The sequence below is a fragment of the Symphalangus syndactylus genome, chromosome 1, assembly GCF_028878055.3.
Source record: "Symphalangus syndactylus isolate Jambi chromosome 1, NHGRI_mSymSyn1-v2.1_pri, whole genome shotgun sequence".
Classification (NCBI taxonomy): domain Eukaryota; kingdom Metazoa; phylum Chordata; class Mammalia; order Primates; family Hylobatidae; genus Symphalangus; species Symphalangus syndactylus.
Window position 1 is genome coordinate 43,875,490 of NC_072423.2, and position 19,739 is coordinate 43,895,228.

The 19,739-nt window shown below is 35.2% G+C and overlaps 1 protein-coding gene and 1 long non-coding RNA gene across 5 annotated transcripts in view; both read left to right on the plus strand.

The window, feature by feature from the left end:
• Window positions 1–10,502, plus strand: part of LOC129458090 (uncharacterized) — a 36,372-nt gene extending 25,870 nt beyond the window's left edge. Inside the window, exons 2-4 of one of the 2 annotated variants that reach the window (XR_008649533.2) lie at window positions 7,498–7,567; window positions 8,443–8,566; window positions 10,386–10,502. This is a non-coding gene — a long non-coding RNA (uncharacterized lncRNA). The remainder of the gene's footprint in view (window positions 1–7,497; window positions 7,568–8,442; window positions 8,567–10,385) is intronic. The other variant, XR_008649534.2, reaches the window with a different exon arrangement.
• RIT2 (Ras like without CAAX 2) overlaps window positions 1–19,739 on the plus strand; it is a 403,073-nt gene that overhangs the window by 338,816 nt on the left and 44,518 nt on the right. The window lies entirely within an intron of this gene.

The following is a 19,739-nucleotide window of genomic DNA, read 5'->3' on the forward strand; positions in this document are numbered from 1 at the left end:
AAGTGCTACAAGATTTCATTTAGAACTGGCTTTTCATGACTAGGTAAAAACAAATATTCAGGGTAGTTTTGGAATTTATTTGAAATTCCCCAGTTTCATGGCTCAAACTGAAGCCTTACTTAACAAAACTACCCATCACATGTGATTAGGCAGCTTAGTGTGGTGGAGAGCAAATAATACTGGGATTTAGGAAGCTTGAATTTAAATCTGTCTCTAGTTATAGAACTTTGGTCAAGTCTTTTAACCATGCCCCTATTTTTTAATCTGAATAGGGCATTTGGCTGTGATTTTCTCTGAGTTTCCTTCCAGCACTAAAATTTTATGACTCAAATCAGATGATTTTCAAAACACAATATAGTCAGAATAATTTCTTGAATTTCATATTTCTATTAATCACATAATGCAATAACTATCTATGACCTTTACATTTTGTTTTGCCTATCCTATCTCAACAGTATGATGAAATCCTTGAAAACAAGACCAGTTCTAATCCAAAATTTCACCCAATGTACATACATTCTAAACAAAGCTCTCTTTTTATTTTAACGTTGCTAGAAAGCTTGGGAAATCCAGATCTTTACTGTAAAGCTTGAGGCCAGCATTTCCGGTATCAATATTATTTTAAATTTAGTAACAGTCACTAGTAGAGAGCCTGTCTAAATAGAACAGTATAATTATATTCTGGCTATTTTTAGAGCTGAGATCTTTTATTGAGCCCAGGCTTTGATGAATTTTTCCACACAATGATGATTTACATGAACAAATTACATGTCCTACCATTTTTTCTGGCATTTACAAAATAGGGCAAAAGTAGTTTAAAGACGAAACTCTGCTGAACAAAGATGGCCTACTTTTCAGTTTAATCAAACTTTTAACTGATAATGTGTTAACTATGCCTTTCCCTCTTACTCATCACGAAAAAAAAACTGAATTCTCTTTTTTTGCCAACTTATTAATTCAAATGATGTTTACTTAAGTTTGTTTAATTTTAAATATTTTTATCATGAAATCTACAGTGAAATAAGATATAGAATCAGGTTTTGTCTTTAAAGACAGAACTGTGGCTCTTCCCTTTAACAATAGGATGGGGGAATAAAATCTCTACAAAAAAATATGACTTTACATGTCCTCTATGTGTATTTTTTGCATGAGTGCGTAATCTCTCTTTTCTGTGAAGCACATCATTTTCCAGATCCTCTTGATGTGTTTTAGCAGAGTGCAGACCTCTGAGTATGGTAAATATCCAGCATCTGTGATACAGACCTTCATGTTAATATTTTAGTTCTTCTCAGCAGTAGCGCACTCTTCTCAGTTATCTCGTGCAACTCTGAGGCGAGAGAATGGATGCTAAATGATTTTGCTTTTGCTCCATTGAGCAAAACAACCTTGAAAGATGCCATGCTAAGTCTTCTAGGAATTCATTAATCCTTTGTTCGTATTTATTCTGGCATACTGAGAATTCTGACTAGCTGGCCAACCGACAGCTCATTAGGATCTGCGGGACTCTTTTGAACACATCATCCACATATGCCAAAAGAACCAGCTTTGAATTGCTTTTCATTTCTCTATAAGCCAGGATGATCAGAAAGCCTTCTTTAACATCTTTAGCATTGACTGTTACCTACACCATTACTTGCTGAAGTCCTCAAGGAAATTCACATCTAATTTATTTTCCTTCAGATTACACACACACACACACACACACACACACACACACATTCACTTTGTGTTAAAGTAATCTTGCCTCTAGGCTTTGTGCTTCTAAGGGACAAGGGCTTTGTGCTTCTAAGGGACAAGGGTTCTCGTAAATAACAAAAGCACAAGCACTATAAATGTTTTGTTTTATGTTTTTATTCTCACTCGGGATAAACAGTTTCAGATACTATTTTTTTGTTTTGTTTTGTTTTGTTTTTGTTTGAGATGGAGTGTCGCTCTTGTCGCCCAGGCTGGAGTGCAGTGGTGCAATCTTGGCTCACTGCAACCTCTGCTTCCAGGGTTCAAGCCATTCTCCTCCCTCCACCTCCCCAGTAGTTGGGATTACAGGCACCTGCCACCACGTCCAGCTGATTTTTGTATTTTTAGTAGAGATGGGATTTCACCACATTGGCCAGGCTGGTCTCGAACTCCTGACCTCAGGTGATCCGCCTGCCTTGGTTTCCCAAAGTGCTGGGATTACAGGCATGAGCCACTGCACCCAGCCTACTATATTTTAAAATATCAGAAGTGTTCTCAGAACACAAGACTTTATTCAAGGCTGCTTAAAATGTATGAAATGAATGACCTATTCACCAAGAAAACAGAGGAGTCTAAGGTCCATGTCTTGTCAAGAATATTGAAAGGAAGAAATTACCCAGATTAAAATGGCTTTCTTTTTTGAAATTTAAGGTAACAAATTTATAAATTGAAAGATTCAAAGATACATAATTTGAAAGGCCAATACCATAGGGATAATGAAGTCCAGATAAGAAAGAAAGAAAATATGAACAGTTACAATTAATACAATATATAATTTAAAGCCACACACCCTTTGTAAATATATCACAGCAGTAATTCTTTAAAGTTATCATGATAAAAAGTTATTTCCTTCAGAGAATAATAATTCTTTTAACCTGCTAGCCTAGAAAATCCTGTTTATAATTTACTCTCCTGAATTTTCTCAGTATTGCTTAAGTATGGACTCAGCTATTAGAGAAATATTAAAAATTTTATAACTATTGCCTTTGCAAATGCAGTAATCATTTATTTTCTAAAGTCAAGCAAATTTAGGCTAATTGCTTTGCAAAGTGTTAATCTAGAATAGCTACACTCAAAGTGTGGTCCACAGACCCCTGAGATCTTATGAAGTCAAAACTATTTTCATAATAGTAAGTTGCTACTAGCTTATTTCACTGTGGGGGGGACATTTACACTGATTATGTAAAAGCAAATGAGGTGAAAGTTGCTGGCCTGTTAGCACTAGTCAACGCAGTACCACAAGTTGCATGTATTGCCATTGTGTTCTTCATGGTCATGCAGGCCTGAAAAATATAAAAGTAAAAGCAAACTTTTTTTTTCTTTTTTTTGAGACCGAGTCTCACTCTTGTTGCCCAGGGTGGAGTGCAATGGCATGATCGCGGCTCACTGCAACCTCTGACTCCCGGATTGAAGTGATTCTCCTGCTTCATCCTCCCAAGTAGCTGGGATTACAGGTGTGTGCCACCACACCTGGCTATTTTTTGTATTTTTAGTAGAGACGAGGTTTCACCATGTTGGTCAGGCTAGTCTTCAACTCTTGACCTCAAGTTATCCTCCTGTCTCAGCCTCCCAAAGTGCTGGGCTTACAGGCATGAGTCACTGTGCCCAGCCAAAATAAACTTTTAAAAGCCAGTTTAATTTAAGAATGCTTTCAATGGATTTGTAAATATATATATATATATATAAATTTTATTAAATCTCCGCTTTTGATTACCTATCTCTTAACCTGTCAATGAAATGAGAGGTGCACCTAAAACACTTTTGTGAAATGAAGTACAAAGTAGACTTGAGAACAAGTACCTATGTCATTAAATGGTGAGTGGCTTTTTTCGTAAAACACTATTTCTACCTGAAAGCATGACTGACAAACAAACTATGAGTATTCAGTGAGAGGTTGGTAGACAATTTCTCAAAATTGTATTAAAGCAAGCCTGTCCGTTGAAGGGAAAGCATGAGTAGTATTTGTAGTCAGCAATAAAGTTTGAGTAAGGGACATTTAGAAATTTTGAAAGCTTTTATCTGCATCCTGACTTTGCAGCCTCCCTACACATAAAGATTTGTCTTATGAGCTGGGTAGCGACATCAATAAATGTGATTCTTTGATATTGTATAATCAATGTGTTAACATTTGTAAGATCAGCATAGCTCAGTGAGCCGATACTTTCCAAATGATGACCACATGATGTTACAAAATCAGGCATGAGTACGAGATTCATTTGAAATGCAACCTAGAAAAATAAATTTAAATGTAATAGAATATATGACATTTACTCGTATGATTTTAGATTCTACATTAGAACTTATTTTAGTCAAGTTTTGGTATAAAAGCAAAAAGAATATCCACAATCACTTGGAAAGGCTGTTGAAGTACTCTCTTTTTCAACTTTATGAGCTCAGAGAGTCTTCATGTATTTCAACTAAATAATATCTTGCAACATATTACATTTCAAAAATAGGTAATCAGATATTAATGAGATTTGAAGAAATGTAAAGCAATACTGTTCTCAGAAATTTGCTCTGTTTTAGAAAATGTATTTTTCATAAAAAGTTATTTATGTTAACTTGTAACAGATTTATAATTGTTATTTTAACATGAATTAATAAATGTGATAAAAATTCTTAATTTTAGTTTTTAATATGGTAAAATTCAATAGATGTAACTCACATAAACTATTTAGAACCACTGGTCTAGAATCTTGGTCTTTAGCCTTAAATTTTTGTATTCAGAGAAAGGTGGGTGTTTTCTTTTGCTTTTTGCTGTGCTTTTGCTTTTTAAAATAATTTTTGCTGATGAAAATTGCAATAATCGTCAAGCCTCACCATTAAAAATCCTTGTTCTCTTTCCAACGGCCTCACACTGCTCTGCGCACTATCTCATGTGTGCCTGATTAGGGAATATCTAGGAAAACAGAGAATTACAAATTCCAGGTTTTAAAATGTATCCCTCTCTGCAAATTAAAACAGGAATTAGAGGTTATCAGTTCTGGTAAGCTGATGATAGTAAAGACCCTCAAGTGAGCTGAGTCAGCATACTCTGGTCATAGTCACAGTGGGATGTGATAGTTGACATTTACTTTCGGGACCAAGGCCATGAGTTAATCATTTATCGCGTTAAATATGGAAAAACCCTTGGGGATACCTAGAATGTATTTATCTTTAATTTCTTTTTTTTGATTTTTTTTTTTTTTAGTTTTGAGACACAGTTTCACTGTTGTCGCCCCAGGCTGGAGTGCAGTGGTGCAATCTCAGCTCACTGCAATATCCGCCTCCTGGGTTCAAGCGATTCTCCTGCCTCAGCCTCCCAGGTAGCTGGGATTACAGGTGCTCACCAACACGACCAGCTAATTTTTGTATTTTTAGTAGAGACGGGGTTTCACTATGTTGGCCAGGCTGGTCTCGAACTCCTAACCTCAAGTGATCCACCCGCCTCGGCCTCCCAAAGTGCTGAGATTACAAGCTTGAGCCACTACACCCAGCCTTTTTAATTTCTTAAGAAAATAAGTCTCAATCCATGTTGGAGTGAATGGTGAATGTTCTTTCTTGTACAATTTACGCTTGATCCGTATTTTGTTATCTTGAAAGTGCTGATGCTTGTAAAAACTTCCCTTGGGACATCCTGACTTTAAAAACTTATTCTCATTTTTTTTTGTGATTTATAATCCACCAGATGTGGCTCTATTCTTCAATTCACTTATAAATGGCTTGATTCATTCACTAATAAGTATGTATCAAGTCCTTTTGGCTCATGTTTTCTTTTTAGGCTTGAATGTAACTAAAATTATGATGTTAACAGGCTTTCTTAACAGTGGCACAACATCTCAATACTTACCTGTACTTTGTCCTATTCAGGATCCAGTTCTATGCTAGCCAATATAACCACTTCTGTTTCTTAAAGAGGAAACATATTTTGAAAGTTAATTAAAACAGAGTTGTTACTGGAATTGAATTTTTAAAATTAATGTTTTTATTTTTATCAAAGCAATGTTGTTTGCAAAATGCTTTATAGGACTATTAATAAATACCGTGGGCAGCAAACAGCATCAGGTTGGAATGTACCAAAACGTGTATTAATTGCCCTATAAAACATGCTCTATTATTTTATACTGCTTAAATTAGGTTGCCAAGGAAACCCTTGCATCCTATAATACCACAATAGTCAAAAGAATGCATACTAAATTTCTGCTCCACTTACAGAAAACTAACAGGAAAGCTGCACAGAAATGAAGAGCTCCCATTGTTTACAATCCACTGCAAACATACTCACATGGCCATATAGTATTCAGCAACAAACAATATCAGATCAAACACTCACACCATCATATAGAATTCAGTGACAAACAATATCAAATCAAACCAGGTCAGATATCTCAAGACAATATAAGAGCTCCAAGTGGTCAGAATAACAAACTTCTACTTCATATTCTTAATTCATTTTAGGATTAAATAAGGTGGATCTCAGTTCCTTTCTGTGGATAATATGAGACTGAGAAAATATGGCATATTCAGTTTAATTTAACAAAAGAAACCAATATATTTGAATAAAAAATAGGTTGGAATGATGAAGTCATTGGAATTTACTGATGATAGATAGGCAGATAAGCTAATGTTTGTTTTATCTTAGTAGATGTACAATGCCTATGGTGGTTAATGAATATTTAATTAAAATTATATGTGAATGAAGAATGAGTGGCACTATTGTCTCCAACTTACAGAAGTGGAAATTAAGATTTAGCAAGATAAAGGCTTTGCCCAGGTCCAGGTTCTGGTAGAGGGCAGAGCCATTATTCTCTAAAGACTATCTCACTCCAAAGCATATAGTATACTGCCACAAAACAAAACAAAAAAAGCTGGAAATAAAATGTTAGAGATTTTTATTTTGTTTTGTTTTATAAATAAACAGGGCATAACATTTCAAAATGCCTGAAAATAGCATGATTTTGAGATTCTAGGACACCCAGTATAGAGAAAGTGAGGAAGTATGAAAACATTCATGTAATCAGCAGTATCAGAAGAATCAATCCCGAAAACGAATAAAGAAAAAGATGGTTCAGCAAGAAAACTTTCATACGTGGTTTGAAGAGCCACTTTAAGAAAAATCATGCCCCAAGTCCCAGAAATTGTTTACAAAATAAATAATGCCTCCATCCTTTTAGCCATTATTCTTTTTAACAAAGTTTTTCATTTTTTATCTTGTCAACGTGCAAACAGGAAATGATGATGCTAGACAATGTTGCTCATTTGTCTTCCATATCAGTGCATCCTTCCATAAGTATTTTCCGTAAAACACAATGCCTAAAACTGCACACGAGACTACAGATGTTATATTATCAGGGCCAAGAATGGTGCAATTTCTGATTTTCTTATTTTTAGTTTTTCTATTATGCCGCTCAAAATTACGTTTCCTTTTTGTAACTATACCATATCACTGTTCGTTCATACTGAGCATGCAATCTAATGAACTGCTTTCTCATTTTGTATAAACTGGTTCACAGATAAAATCTCAAGCATCTTGGCATTTTTACTGACTGTTTGCACCCAAGTAAAAGACTCAACATTTATCCTAATTATAATCCTAATTAAAATTAATGCTTTTAATTTTGACCCTATTTTCAACTCTAATTCTGACTATGATATCCAATATTTTCTGCATTTGGGCTTCACGATTTGTGTTTCTTGCATTGTTTTCATGCCTGCTGTGTAATCTTTTTAATAAGTCAGATAAAAATTATAAAATAAATAAATAGGGCTATTGTGTGGTTACAGAAAAAGTCCCATGACTCCTGGCATTTGGATGGCCAAAATGACATTGAGCAGAAGCCCAGTTTTCCATGCTGTGAGTACATTGTTCAACAGACTGCAGAAACATCTGGTAGCACTAGCATCCAGTTAACATTTTTGTGTATTGTAAAACAGTGTCATAGGAAACACTTTCAAATAGCTGTTTAAATACATCATAATCCCTCTGTAACTCAGGAGATGGGTATGAAAGAAAGAAGGAATGACAGTCATCAGTAATTGGTGCTAGTAACCAAGGGAGAAACCAGAGTTAGCTATTTGTAGCTTATCGGTATGATTTCCTCTAGGCCCGAGGTACATAAGTTAGTGCTTATTTTCATTATTGCTGCAGAATTTCAGATGGGAAATCTTTAATGGGTTAAATCTGAATTCAAATTTTTCACAATTTGTAACTGGCTAAAATCACTGCAGGGTTTTGGATATTCTGATTCTGAAAAGGACCCAGATGTCAGTGTCCTATGCTTGAAAAAAGAACAAGTTATTCTCAGGGTATTTCCAGTTAGAGTTCATGACATTCTGGATCTTTCTGCCTTCCAATAAATTTCGACATCAAAGAATAGATACGTAACTGAGCTCTTGTTAATCCAACAGAATACATGTATGTGGTCAGCTTATATTTAGTCAGGAGCTTAGACTTTCAGACCAAGCAGCCAGCCATGTTATATCCAAACATTTTCATAACTAATTTGGGATTAGTCAAGGCTGATTTTGTAATTAAAAATTAAAGACTAGAAGTGAAGCTTGGTGCTTCTCTGTGGATATAACAACTGTTTCTTCTTTTTCATCACCATCACCATCATCACCACTTCATCATTATCAACACTGACATACATTTGTATGATGCTTTATAGTTGACAGATTATGACACATGAGGCTGTTTGCTTTTTTTATTGTTTCTACTTTCCATTAAAGATTAATAGTAAATTTAAAAAAAATTGGTGCTACAGAAACCTATGGGAGAAGACAAAACTACCAAGGGAATGCATGCAAAATTAACAGAATGAAGTAGCCAACAGAATTGTGGACACAGTCAGAGGTAATAATTCCAATATAGGAAACTAAGGGGAAAACATAAGAGAGTTTGGAGGAGAAGAAAGAATGCCGGCCGGAAGTGGTGGCTCACGCCTGTAATCTCAGCATTCTGGGAGGCCCAGGTGGGCGGATCACGAGGTCAGCAGATTGAGACCATCCTGGCTAACACAGTGAAACTCCGTCTCTACTAAAAAAAATACAAAAAATTAGCCGGGCATAGTGGCGGGCGCCTGTAGTCCCAGGTACTCGGGAGGCTGAGGCAGGAGAATGGCGTGAACCTGGGAGGTGGAGCTTGCAGTGAGCCAGATAGCGCCACTGTACTCCAGCACCCCAGCACCCCAGCACTCCAGCCTGGGCGACAGAGCAAGACTCTGTCTCAAAAAAAAAAAAAAAAAAAAATGCAACGTGCTTCAAACAAATGTAGGAACAATTACCTTAAGAGTAGATCAGCTCTGACGTTTACTTCCACATGCGAATTGAGCAGGTTCAGATCAATGTGTATAATGGTTTAAATATTAATCCCTTAATCCCTGAAGTAGCACAGAAATCTAGAGATCTAGAGGAGGGCAGCTAAAGGTTGAAATCAGATTCCATATACAGTGGATAAAGTTACAATCAATATCATCTTAAAAAATAACAACAAATGCTTCAGGGAAATGTGCTGTCCTCAAACATGTATAGGACCAGCTGTGCACAGCTCCAAAGAAGCAACATAAGAAAGAAATGATCGAATTTGTAGTCCTATTCACAGGATGAACAGGCTCACAAAATAATAGTTAATAATGATTTTTTAAAAAATAAATGCCATTTATTTATCCATTCTTTTGATTAACCAATGTTTATTGAGCCAGACTGCTTTTCAAAGTGCCAGAGATATAGTGGTGTCTAAGACAGGCACATTCCGTAACTTTATGGAGCCGATAGCTTTGTGGAGGGAAAGATATAAAATCCATATACAAATAATTATTTAAATTCCAATTATAATAAATTAGTGAAAGAAAAGTGCAAGATCTATAATAATAGTGGGAGAATTAGATTAGTCTGGGAGGTTCTGAGAAGGCTGCTTTGTGTTGAGGTGAGCTCTAGCTGAGACCTGATTGTCAAAAGAAAAACTAAGAAAGTGCAGGATCAGGGAACTTAAGTAAAAATGTTGCTCATTGCAAATGAAAAAGTAAAGTAAAACCAATATGGATGGAGACATAAAATATGGGGAAGCATTTTCTTAGATGAAACTAGAAGGTTTGGCAGGATCCAGATCATGCTCAGCTCTGTGAGACTTTAGTCTTCATTGTATTATAAGAAAGTGGTCATTGAAGAAAAGAAGAGGCCTGGATTTGTTTCTTTAAGGAGATTACTCCAGTTACTGAAAGGAAAATAGATTAAGGAAGCTGAGAGAGAAAAAAGTAACTAACATTTAGGAGGAGATTGCAATAGCTCAATTGGGAAACATTGGTAGCTTGGGCTATGGGAAGAGCAGTGAAGATTAGTAAGTTAATTTGGAATATTTTTAGAGTTATTTGGGCATTCAAATGGATATGAAAGATGACTATTTATGAGAAATGCAATAGTGAGAAATTCTACTTTAAGTAAAGGGTTTGGCTAGATTATTTCTAAAGCCCATTCCAAGAAATTCTATAATCTTATTATTCTGTAACAGTCTTTCAGCTACTTATATTGCAATTTCATGAAAGGATTGCCTTTTAATCCATTGTTCCAACTCCACTGGGGGCTTTGGGGTAGGGAAAAGAATTTCATTTGGCTTTTTCTACTTTTCTATTTTCTATCTCTGAAGTCCTGACAGAGATGCCCTATTTATTTTTCAGAATAATTCCCTCCTGATAACTGCTGAAGTTAATATGTTGACAGCGTGACAGTAGTTGAGGATAACAAGTAATTACAAACAAACACTAAAACTAAAATAAGCAGTTTATGCAATGAGACTGGCTGCAGTTCCTTGGGTTGATTATGATTAAAGATCTGTGAAAAGTCTCCAGAATGATTCTCCAGCGTGCTGAGATCCTGAGGGGAGGGTTCTTTATGGCTCCATCTGCATCAGAGTTATCACCAGGCTCTCTCTAACAGAGAGACAAGAGATTTTCAATTAAGTCCTTGTGAATAAACACAGAACCCTTTTCTGAAGCAATTGTCTGGAAATCAGTGGCAACCCAATTTTCAACATGCAATGTAACCATTAACTGGCCAGGTGCCAATGGTGGAGAGGAGGGGTTGGGGAGAAAGAAAGCCAGAATAGAACATAAGGTGCAATGTAATGTCCCTTGACAAGTTTGCTTCCCTATAGTCCCATCAGAAGGGACAGTCTGATTGAAGATCTGTAATTATCTTTCCAATTTAATATCTATTGGTTATGTGCTATATTCTGTTTGTTTTTGTAATACTTTAACTCAATAAACATTAGGAGGGAAAAGCCAATATTATTATAAACTATTGGAAATTGAATTAAAGTAAATTAGCTTTCATCAAATATACATAATCTCAATGCTTAAAAAACAAAGAGAGACTGTTGCTTGCCAGAAATGCTTTCAGTTTTAACTTTGCATGACTGCGGGGTACCATTTCCCCTAATATTAAGTTCACAAATCCTAAACCTTTTTGTCTTTCCCAGAATTAACAGAAATGGATCTGAATGAAAACTTCTTGTGATAATTGTTTAGGGCTTTCTAAATTCAGAATGGTTCTTGAAACGTAGAGGTTACTTAATGATGAATTTTGAGTAACTGAAGACAAAACACCACAATCTCAATGCATATATGCTGAAAAGGCAGGCAAAATTTCTAGTGGGATAATGGCTTAAAAGATCCGAAAATTAAAATTACATATTTCATGCTATTATATGATAGCCTGCATATCTTCAAGGAAGTTAAGCTTCATGATCTAGAATAACAGAATTTGTAGATCTGAAAGGAAATATAGAGGATGACACAAACCTGATATTCGGCAAATAAGAGTATAGAGAATCAGCCAAGAACAGTGGCATGTTTCCCTTTATTTGTCCGCCTTCTTGTAGGCATTGTATGTCTTATAATCCCTTGTATGCCTTGCCATTTCAGTATTTTGTAAAACATTTAAATTTGCCTTATAAATAAGTTAAGCCCTTAGTTCTTCCCACTAGTGACCTTTATGTTGTTTTCCATGCTTTCTATCCATGTAAATTCAGCTCATAGCAAGGTAATCATTGTGGAACTCGGCTAATGAGGAAAACATATTTTGAAAACTTCTGAGGCAGTACTGCTTCAAGGCCTAATAGTGACTGAGGGAGTGGTCCTAGATCTTGGGGGTCTTGCATTTGCCTGTGCTGAGGTTAGTTGTGAGATCCTTTTCTCATGTTTTGCAACAAACAATAGTAACATGCCCAAGTTTGCAAATAATTACTTTAAACAAAATAAAATAAAAAACTATAAATTAAACTGCATAATATGATGGTGAGTCTTTTGATTTTTTTTTTCTTCTGATAAGATAGAAAGAGATAAAATTTTGGCCGTAGAGCCCAGAATTTCACATGGAAGTGGAATTTCTTCATGTGCTTTGAGTGAATAAAAGTGTGACCACCACAAGAGTAAACACATCTTGCCCTCCTTTTCAGTACTACAGTTCACAACCATGGTCTTTCTGATTTCTTAAATGACTTTTCTTAGGACTTTGAGTTTCTTTTTAGATTATATGCCTGATTTCCAGTCCTTTTCATTTCTCCTACAAAGTAAGCTAAGGAGCAAGGAAGGAGACTAATATTTATGGTCTCCTCTGCTCAGGCCATCTCCTGAGGGCCTGGTGTATAGATACTCTCTGTAGATACTGTTTATTTTATTTAATTCTCTTAATAACCTTACAAAGTTCTTATTCCTTGTTACAAATAGGTACATATGGATTTAGAGATATCTAAGATTAGCTCCAGGTAAATTCAGGAAAAAAGGGATTTTTAACTTCTTTTTATTGCTTTTACTAAGTGAATTACATCACTATTCTGATGTCCTGAGCTCTTCTGTCTTTACTTAAGGAGGCAGGAACTATAGTTAGGTATTAAGTAATATTTGCAATTTATTCCATTCTGAATTTATAATGCAGTTCTGGTAACTGAGTCTTCTGGAAGACCTGTCAAAGGAAAACCAGAGCTGAACAGGAAAGTGGTAAAATCAGATTTATTCAGAAACTCTTCCATGAAGGGAACATACCTCAGTGTAGAAGTGGGCTCAATTCCAAATACAGCATGGGCAGGTAGAAATGTACAGCCAAGAAGTGCAGTGGAGGGTAGTGGATGGAAAATCACTAAAAGAAAATATGAGGGCTAAGGGAGTGTTTCAGCTTAATTCACTGTATTAGTCTGTCCATTTCACAGGAATGCCTAAAGAGAGTTGACCCACAAGAAAACCCATGTAAAACCCTGGGCACAGCACCCAGCTTAGTGTGACCAGGAGCAGATATGGGTCCTCTTGCCTATCTCTCTCCTTAGTTTCAAAAAAGGAAAAACATTTAAAATGTTAGTGTCAATTTTCCTACTGTCTTTGACATATTAAAGATTTTTTTCATGGAAAAGAAATGTCGTAAGTAAATGATGTATGCCTCTCACCAGTGTCAACTTATCTGGTGATTATTTTTATCATTTTTATTGTGTATTATTTCTCATCAGGCTAAAAGAAAAATTAGCAAGACAGTCCTCAAATATTTCTCATTCCTCTTTTGATAAATAACATGATATAAATCAGCTTTTAGTGCATAATATGAACTGTTTCCTATAATAAACACGCACCATACAATAATTCCAGCATTTTTATTAGCTCTGAGGGTTTTAAAAAATTATTTCAGCTGTTTGCACAGAGACATCCATGTGAAATATTTTTTTAATCAGAAGTAGAAATCAGAGATATAAACTGTGTCTCTAAGATCTAACTATCTGTATTAACCTTAAAAAATGTAAGCTCATGTTTGCTTATGTTTCTAGCTTTGTAATCAAGAGAACTGTTAGGAGAATTTTGGAAGACATACTGTAGAAGCAAGCATTGTAATTAATGCAAAACTGATTCACTAATTAGTCAAACCTAGATTATTCAATGATCTATACCTTTCAATGTGATATCATATAAATGACTTATTTTATTTGGCCTAGGTTGATATGCCTACTTTAAAAATGAAGATTCCAATGATTGAAAAGATTAGTGGCTTGTCTGATGCTACTAAGTCAGGGAAGAACCATGGCTACAACATTGCTACAACATTGCATTCCTTATGGCTGGGGAAGTTCTGATTGCTTGTGTCTGCTAGGCAATGTGCAGCCTAGCACCCTGCGGGGCACTCTGGAAGGAGGAAAAGAAGAAGTTCCTGGCCTTACCTTCACCAGAAAGAGTGAACTGTTTTCTTGGAGGAAAATAGAATGTATGCTTATGAGATAACTGTATTCTTTCTTATACTCTAGTTGAATAGTGAACTTGGGAGCACAGAAAATTTAAGCATACGAGTCTCAGGAAAAAAAAAGTTAATTGTAGGGTGCTAATGAGAAATTGTAAGGGATTTGGATATGAGAGAAGGCTTTTCTAAAAGTCATTAGGGTGTCCCAGAAAATGTGAAAAGAAAAAATCGAGAAACTTTTTGGTTAATCTTGATACCCATCTTCCTCCATCAAGTAATAAATAACAGGAGTAGAGGAGTAAAAATTAATCATGATTCAAAAATAGTATTTGTCACAGTGGATCACTCTTTTCTCCTTAGAATACTTCTTGCTTTCACTTGAATGTTTACTTTGAAACTTCTGTCTACTCCTTCTTAGTCTTTTTTTCCCTTTGGGTTCTCTTTATCTCTCCGACTTCTAAATTTGGAATGCCCAGGTCTCAGTCCTCAGGCCTCTTTTTTTGTTTGTTTGTTTTCTAACTGTACTCACTTACTGGGTGATCTCATTCAGTTTCATGACTTTATTTGGCATTAATACGTTGAAGTCCCCCAAATTTATTTCCCTTAATGAAACCTTTTCCTTAAACAAGAACAAAGAGTCCAGATAAGAAAGATGACTGACTGAGAAGTCAGAATAGGATTTATGTAATAGCTAAATGGAATCTGAGCTGATCTAAAATGATAGTGTAGGTTCTTAGATACAGAGGAAGAGTAGATGTATGAGGGATGATTAAAAATGCCTATGTACTGTTCAACAGGCCAAGAAGTAAAACGGTTAAGTTTAAATGAAGAATTTCTGTCTGGCAGTGTAGGGAAAAAAGCTTAGAAAATTTGACTGGTACCATTTTATAGATAAAAATTAAACTCCAAAGATGAGATTTTATTTTACATATAGCTGCTTCCTCCCATATCCTGCATATTTAACAGAGCCACTTGTATTACTACTAGCAGGTCTTATATTAGAGTCCATTCAAACCATTTTAAGAAGTACTTAGAAACTAATAAATACATTATTATTGAAACACACTTTTTTTTTTTTTTTTTTTTGAGGGCTCTAGGTTAACAGCAAGAGTGCTTGTGAAGAGGGAGCATTTGCTAACTTTCAATATTTCCCTTGGTATCCAGATAAGAATACTGACAAATCAGCTATTACTTTGGAGAGAAAAAGTTAACAAAACATGACTCACTACAGTTTTGCACAGGAGGGCAGAAAGAGTGGAATTTGACCATTCACTAAAGCTGACATTAGTGAGGCAATTATTCAATGACATATTACTAAAAATAAATAGATTTGGGATGTATTTGTATTTATTTTACAAATGAATTTATGGTTACACAAAAAAGTCAACCTGTGGAATAGGACAGTAAATGAAAAAGCTCTTCAACTAGAAATGGGGTCTTGCTTGACTTCACTATGGACTTGGTAGATGAACTTCGACACACCGTGCAATCTATACATTCCTTATCGTTCTCATTTGTAAAATGTAAATGCCACCTGCCCTAATTCATTGAATTGTCTGTGGATTAAATTAGAGAATGAATATGAAAATGCTCTGATATATATAAAATGCAAGGCAAATGGAAGTGAAAATTGGTTACTCTTATTATTATAAATAATATCGTATATGCATAGACTAGAACAGATTAGAAAATAGCAATGGAATTGTGAGTTGAGACTTGTTACATTGCGATGACTGATATTGTAAATAGCAAGAAGTCAATTAAATTGACTAAATTATAGTTCAGTTATTTCCCCTGAGTACTAAGCTCTGATGCCATTAAGCATTTAAGTCATGAGTACCATGCACTCTTGGCCCAGGTGTGCATTAAATCAGCTGCAAATCAAAGAGCACCCAAATAACGTTGAATTAAGGAGAGGAAAAAAGTGGGGGAGATAAATTTATTGAATTAATAAACAAAAATTGCAAGACATAGATGAGATTTTTTGTATAGTTGGAACCAAGATTAAATATATATCAACGAGATTTATTTTTTTCTCCATCCATTGCTACTTTCTATGTTATGGCTCCATCTTCAGATCAATTTTTCCATCATGATGTCATGAAAACTACAACAGATCCAAAGTCATATCCTTCCAAGTTCATGGCCAGTGAAAAAGAAAACATTTTTCTTCTCAAGCAGTCTACCAAAATCCTTATGATGTTTTATTAGCTATGACTGGGTCACATTCCCATCTCTCGACAAATTACTGAGGCCAGTAGAAGGCAGTACTCTCACTGGTCATGCTGGAGTCAAATAAGTGCCCCTGAAATCATAGCTGGAATCAATAGTACTATAATGGCATAGGCCAAGCACAGAAGAAAGATTGAACCATTGGGGAAAATCTTATGTTAAGAAAAGAAACAGGAATAGATTAAAAAAGCAGAAATCAGCAAATGTTTACCACAAAAATGGATTAAAACAATAAGAATTGAATGTGTCAATAAAATGTATGCAAATTTTCTAAGTCTAGTTTAGCTTTTTAAAATTAAGATTTAACAATCTTAGAAAAACAGACTTGTTCAGCAAAATACAATGAATTGTATAAAGGAAGTGGAAAAATAATGAAATAGGTCAGCGGGGCACCAACAGATAGCTCTCAACAAGCTACTGAAATGAAGTAAATATTTGTTTACTTGCAAAAGTTTTTTTATGAAAGCATAATATAATTTCATTAGCAGACAACAGAAACAGTTGCTAAGGTTATTGACAAAAGAAGGTTAACTACCCAGTCACGTACAGAGTAGTCTGGAACACAAACTCATTTTCCATGTATTGTAACTAAATGGCAAAGCAAAGAACTGAAGATACATATCTAATTTGGTCAAGGCAGCAGTTTAGGATTTGTCTGGGGTTGGTATAGACAGCCAACAAACATATCAAATAAAAATTATGTAATTAAGGAAAAAAGAAGAAAATTGGATTATCTTATATGACTATATTAATTCAAATATGCATATTTAATAATTTGGGGATCCTACAGTCCTGCTGCTTCCCAAGTTAATTTATTTAATATGGATTTTAAGTTTATTGCCACATTAGATTGCTTATTCTATGAACAACAAAAGGCATGTAGGGAGGAAACCCTTAGGCCAAGAAAGGGTGGAGCATCACTCCCCTGGATTTCTGTGTCTGATGGGCAGCCAAGAATGGAATCACCCAGGAAGCTTGTTGATGGCGTTGTCTCTGTTCTTGCTATCACTAGGAAGGTTGACCCAGACCAGAGGAGCAGGTAGAATAGTCAACAATGTCTCAGCTTCTTTGAGCATAAGTTTGCTTATCTGTAAAATGAGAACACATCATTAAACTTCTCTTCCTGTAGGCGTGTTATCAAAATAAAAAGAATTTAAAAACTTTAAGTTAGAGATTAAAAAAATAAAGGGCCGGGCTCAGTGGCTCACGCCTGTAATCCCAGCACTTTGGCAGGCCGAGACTGGCGGCACACCTGAGGTCAGAAGTGGGAGACCAGCCTGGCCAACATGGTGAAACCCCATTTCTACTAAAAATACAAAAATTAGCTGGGTGTGGTGGCAGACGCCTGAAATTCCAGCTACCCGGTAGGCTGCTTGAACCCAGGAGGCGGAGCTTGCAGTGAGCCGAGATGGCGCCACTGCATTCCAGCCTAGGCCACAGAGCGAGACTCTGTCTCAAAAAAATAAAAATAAATAAAAGTAAATTAAGGTATTTTCGTGTAAGTAGGTCTTCTCATCCAATGTTTTTTTCTGTATTAGAGGGCTTTACATCCTTAAAATAGGCAGGAGGTACATGTGTCTAGTGGCAAAGATGCGTATTGATCCATCTGCTCAGTTGGGTGTTATTTGAATAGGAAACACAAGAGGAAAGATTAGCTATATCTCAGATTGTCTAAATTGAGGCCTTTCAAATTGCAGGGAAATTATAAATGTGTGGGAGTGGGGCTAAGAAATATGAAATTGCAGATTTGTAAATTAGTTTGTAAAGATTCTATGTGAAAGAATTGAAGTTAATCTGTTACATCACATAAACAAAATTAAGGACAAAAATGATATGATCATCTCAATAGACACAGAAAAAGCACTTGATAAGATTCAGCATCCCTTCATGACAAAAACTCTCAATAAACTAGGAATAGAAGGAATATACATCAAAATAATAAGGGTCATGTATTATAAACTCACATAGCCATTATCATATTGAATGGGAAAAGTTGAAAGCATTCCCTCTAAAAACTGGAACAAGACAAGGATGCCTACTTTCCCCACTCCTATTCAACATAGTACTGGAAGTCCTAGCCAGAGCAATTGGGCAAGATAATTAAATAAAAAGCATCCAGATTGGAAAAGAGGAAGTCAAATTATCTCTGCTGATAATGTGATCTTATATCTAGGAAACCCTAAAGACTCCATCAACAAATTCTTAAGTTTAATAAATGAATTCAGTGAAATTTCAGGATAAAAAAATTAATGTACAAAACTCACTAGCCTTTCTACACCCCAATAATGATCTTGCTGAGAACAAAAATAAAGAAGACAATCCCATTTACAGTATCTCTAAAAAAAATACCTACGTATAAACTTAACCAAGAGGTGAAAGACCTCTACAAGGAAAACTGCAAAACATCAATGAAATAGTAGATGACACAAACAAATGAAGAAACTTCACATGCTCATGGACCAGAAAAATTAATATTGTTAAAGTGACCATACTGCTCAAAGCAATCTATAGATTCAATGCAAAGGAAGAAAATAGTTTAGCCTAAACATTGGCATTGGTGGTCCAACATAGATATAACCTTAGACCGGTGATTCAAAGTGTAGCCTAGGGACCACGGTGATAATCAAGACCTGTTTAGAGAATCTACAATGTCAACACCGTTTTTACAATAAAACTAAGAACATTTTTACATTTTCACTCTGTTGACATTTGTACTGATGTTACAGAAATTATGGTAGGTAAAATTGTTGATGTGTTAGAATGAACAAACATAGTGGCACCCAATTCTACTAGCAGGTATTTTATTATTGATCACCACACATGGTAAAGATATGCCAGTTTCACTTAAGAATGTCTTTGATTCACACTGACAAACTGACAAAAATAAAAGAATGTCTTTGAATAATTCTTAGAAATTATTAATTTTATTAAATCTCTACCCTTGACTACATAGCTCTGTAATATTCTGTATGAAGAAATGGTAAATATACATAAACCAGTTCTGCCCCATACTGATGTTACATAGTTGTCCACAGGAAAAGCACTTGGGCAATTGAGTAGCATGCAAAATTAGCCACTTTGTTTAGAGCACTGCTTTTTATTTATAATGACCAGTTGACAAACTATGGCTTTTCAGACTTGGGTATTTGATAGATGTTGCCTCAGAAAGGAATGAATTAGCTTGTTACTTGAAGAATAAATGACGATATCATCAAACTTTCAAATAGTAATTAGAATTTTGGAAATTTACATCTACTACATGGAGCTGGACAGGTTTCCAATACTTAAAAACTTTTCTGACAAAATTGGTGGTGATATTAATGAATCTCATTTTTGAAATTACATAATAAAACACATCAACATTAAAACTTTCACTGGAGAGTAAACCATGATTTTAAATGACAAATGCAGGATTTTTCAAAACAATTCATGGATAAAGATTCGTTCAAATTGCAAGATTGACCAATGAATTCTAAGTGTAACAAAATGTGGAGCATTTATTAACTCGGTTCTGGATTTCCACATTGCAATCGAACTTTAGAATAAACTATCATCTTGCCAAGTATTGGTGTAGTATCAAAAGAGAA